This window comes from Pundamilia nyererei, unplaced genomic scaffold (assembly GCF_000239375.1).
Source record: "Pundamilia nyererei isolate P.nyererei 1_Seehausen unplaced genomic scaffold, PunNye1.0 scaffold00080, whole genome shotgun sequence".
Taxonomy (NCBI): domain Eukaryota; kingdom Metazoa; phylum Chordata; class Actinopteri; order Cichliformes; family Cichlidae; genus Pundamilia; species Pundamilia nyererei.
The window spans coordinates 1,793,420-1,797,045 of record NW_005187481.1 but is presented as its reverse complement, the minus strand read 5'-3'; positions in this window follow the sequence as shown (position 1 = coordinate 1,797,045).

Sequence of the window (3,626 nt, the reverse complement as noted above, 5' to 3'; positions counted from 1 at the left end):
TAGTATTTTTTTTAAATTGTAGTCTGTTTTAATGTTGAAATTGGGCTTGTAGTTTATTGTATGTATCCCTACATTTGCAAATGTAGTAAATTGTGTGTATGTGGGAAACTTATTGAGAAAGTACTTTTCAGAGTTTTTGGTTATTTTATATGAACTGTTCAACAACTGGACTCATCCACAAAACTTTTTTAGCTGCTGAAAAGGTGAACCACTGTGATGAATTTCTCTCTCACTGTTCAATGCACGCATTTATCTTTTGGTCTAATATAATGCTGTCCAGACAAGAGCACTGCCTTTGTTCAGCACTCTCAGATAAAAAGTTTGGGTAACATGAATGTTTAATGTTATTTTGTATTCATCAGCTTTCCTCTACTAGCCCCACTCCCCCAAAACACCATCATCACCACCATGTCCCTCTGTCTCATGCCACAGTGTGCTGGTTTCACTTTGGTATGCTCACAGAAACATTCAGACAGTACTATCATGCAAATAAGGCGGGCTCATTTCAAGTGCCTTTGGGAGAGCAGTGGCTGATGAAAGATGTTCAGTAATCAGTTGTGAAGGCAATGTGGTTTCCATTCACACTGAAGCGTGTGGGAGTCATGTTTAGAACTCAAAGGGCAACATCAGCAATAATGCTACAATCACAGTGACAGTGGATGGACACTGTGGCACAAGAGAAATTATTGCAACTGTGTGCAATGAACTTGCAATCTTGTTGCCTTTGAAATGCTTCTTTGGTGTGTCAAGACAGCAATAAAATGTCAACAAGACAGAGAAAGTCAACTATCAGTCTGTAATTAGATGAGATCAAGTTGAGGTCAAATAGTGACGTGGTTGTTATAGGATCACAATTTTAGTGCAGAATGACATAGGTGCTTTTATATTGGAATATAAACAGTATACAACCAGTTGGATTAAGGAGTCCCCTACTGCAAAGAGGGCACCTGTGCTGTCTTCTTGCAATCAGAAATTGTTGCCCAGAAGTTGAGGATTTTGAGCAGTCAACCTCTGAATGACCAGTTTCATCCCGCAACTACTTCCATTTGATCCCAAATGTTTCCCTGCAAAATAAGTCCATGCATTTTACTCCTTAGACTTCCACATACACACAATATGTTTAATTTTGTTAATGTAATAGGGGGTTGAAACGGTAACAATTGTTGCCAGTGGGACTAAATGGGTTTTAAAATCATTCTTTAGTACCAAAAGAATTAAACACAACCACCTATTTTTCTAAGACAGAATGAGGGTGCTGTCATAGTTTTATTTATTTTTTAACAGATAGAGCCAATCAAAAGGTCAGTAGTTTTCTGGTTCCCCTGCTTTACATGTCAAAGCGTCCTTTGCCAAGATGCTGAAACCTGAGTTACTACTCATGCATTCATTGGAGTGTGAATGTTAGGCAAGATGCATGGAAAAAGCACTAATGCGAATGGGTGAATGAGCCTTGTAGTAAGAAAGTACTTAAAGTGTTCAAATAGAGTAGAAAAGTGCTATATAAGTACCAGTCCATTTACCATTTACTCTAGTGTGTTGTGAGAACTGTGAGTTATACGCAGAGCTGTTGTAGAAGACCCACCCTGAAGGCTAATTTCATGTGTTAATGATTACCAGAGCACATCATTTTATATGAAATATTTTATATACTTTTTTCTGGTTAAAGGAACAATCATAAATTCTGTCTTAATACTCTTTTGCTCTTTTTTTTGTCTTTAACAAGAGCAAAAAAATTTAGTGTTGATGGAAGACAATAGTTTATATGGGTAATGATACACAATCAGAATGATTTGGGAAAGAGTCTACAAATCCTATCCATCCATCCATCCATTCGTCCATCCATCCATTTTCACTGAATACACCCTCTTGGTTATTTTTACAGTCAAACTATATTTATGAACTGATATATTTCATGCTTGTTGTCATCATGTTTATTTTTCCACTAAATGAAGCAAAGCCAGGATGGCTGACTAAGTGCTCTATAAGCCACACAAGAGGAGAAGAAATAATTTGCAAACTTGCTGTCTGAATTTTAACACCCAAATAATTGGAAAGGTGTGTAGTTTGCAGAGAGTACCTTATGTATCAGCCAGCCTGAGAATATGTGTACAAACATTAACACATCGTCCTTTGAGTGAAACAAAGGTTGATGATATAACTCTGATTTTCTTTCTTGGAAAATTAAAGAATCAAGAATATTTCCTCAAGGTAAATTAGATTAAAATAGCAACGTCTGACCTTTTTCAAAGAGCATTCAAGTGAGTCTTTAACCCTTAAATTGCTTTAAAAATGACCTTTTGTAAGACTGTAGACAACACACTTACAATGTTGCAGCTTTTGTTCCCTTGATTGTCTACAGCTTTTGTCAGAAGTGAAATATTTGTCCTTGTTTTCGTTTACACTCGCAAAATTGGAGGCGTCTTATACTTTGAGGGTGAAATTTACTGTAGTTGAGCAACAATTCAAACACAGCTATTGTGCAACAACCATTACAAGTTATAATTAGAGATACTGTTGTTGTTCCCATTTAATATAGTTTATGTCTAAAAAAAAATAAATGGCATAATTATGGTGGTTAGAGCAAATTATGACACTTTTGGTTGTGGGCAAACATTCTGTAAACTGCCATTAGAGGTGAGGAGGCTTTCTGTGCACTATAAAAAAAAAGCACAGAGAGCAGGTGGAGAAGCAACAAGGCTTAGGCCCCACAATCTGCCATAATAACCCTTCCATTTACTGCTCCAACACCTCCTGCCTCCAATTCCTTTGTGTGATTGAAGTACTTTGACAGTTACAGCATTTAGTTGGTCTTCTTATCTTCTTCTCAACACATTATTGTTATTTGAACTTTCCTGTATATTAATGCTTTTATAACTATTTACCCTAACTTGAGACATAAAATATAAATGCCAGCACCAGCTTTTAAAAATTTGTTCCCCTTTTATTCAGTAAAAGACAAAAAGTCCATAACATTTACAATGTAAAAGGAAGCATAAGTAAGAAAGTGAAAAAGGCAACTTGTTCAAAGTCTAAAGATGAATTGATTCTTAATTAATAAGAGCTTCAATTAAGAGCTTTTCAAAAAGTCTCATGGTAATTTTTTTGTGGTCACTCTGTTTAGGTATGTTCTAATTAAAAGACAATCAAAATGGTCGTGTTATCAGCCGATTAGCATTTTCACTAAACACTGTAGTCATTATGAGACTGCAGTACGGGGCTTGTTGAGGTTGTGAACTGTTGCTGGACCTCTGATGTAGTGCCCTTCATTACTCTGTTGATGTTTCTCTGGTTTGATAATGATCCACTTATGTCTGCCACAGAAGCCCTTCTTCTTAATCATCATATGAATAAATGAATGTACATGTAGTGCATTGACTAGTTCAAATGTAATAAAGATGTTTTAGTACTATAAGAGGGATAATCAGTCAATATATCAATCAATCATAATATATGTATACAGTATCTATCTATCTATCTATCTATCTATCTATCTATCTATCTATCTATCTATCTATCTATCTATCTATCTATCTATCTATCTATCCATCCATCCATCCATCCATCCATCCATCCATCCATCCATCCATCTGTCTAATTTTGGATGTATGCATGCTACAACATCTATC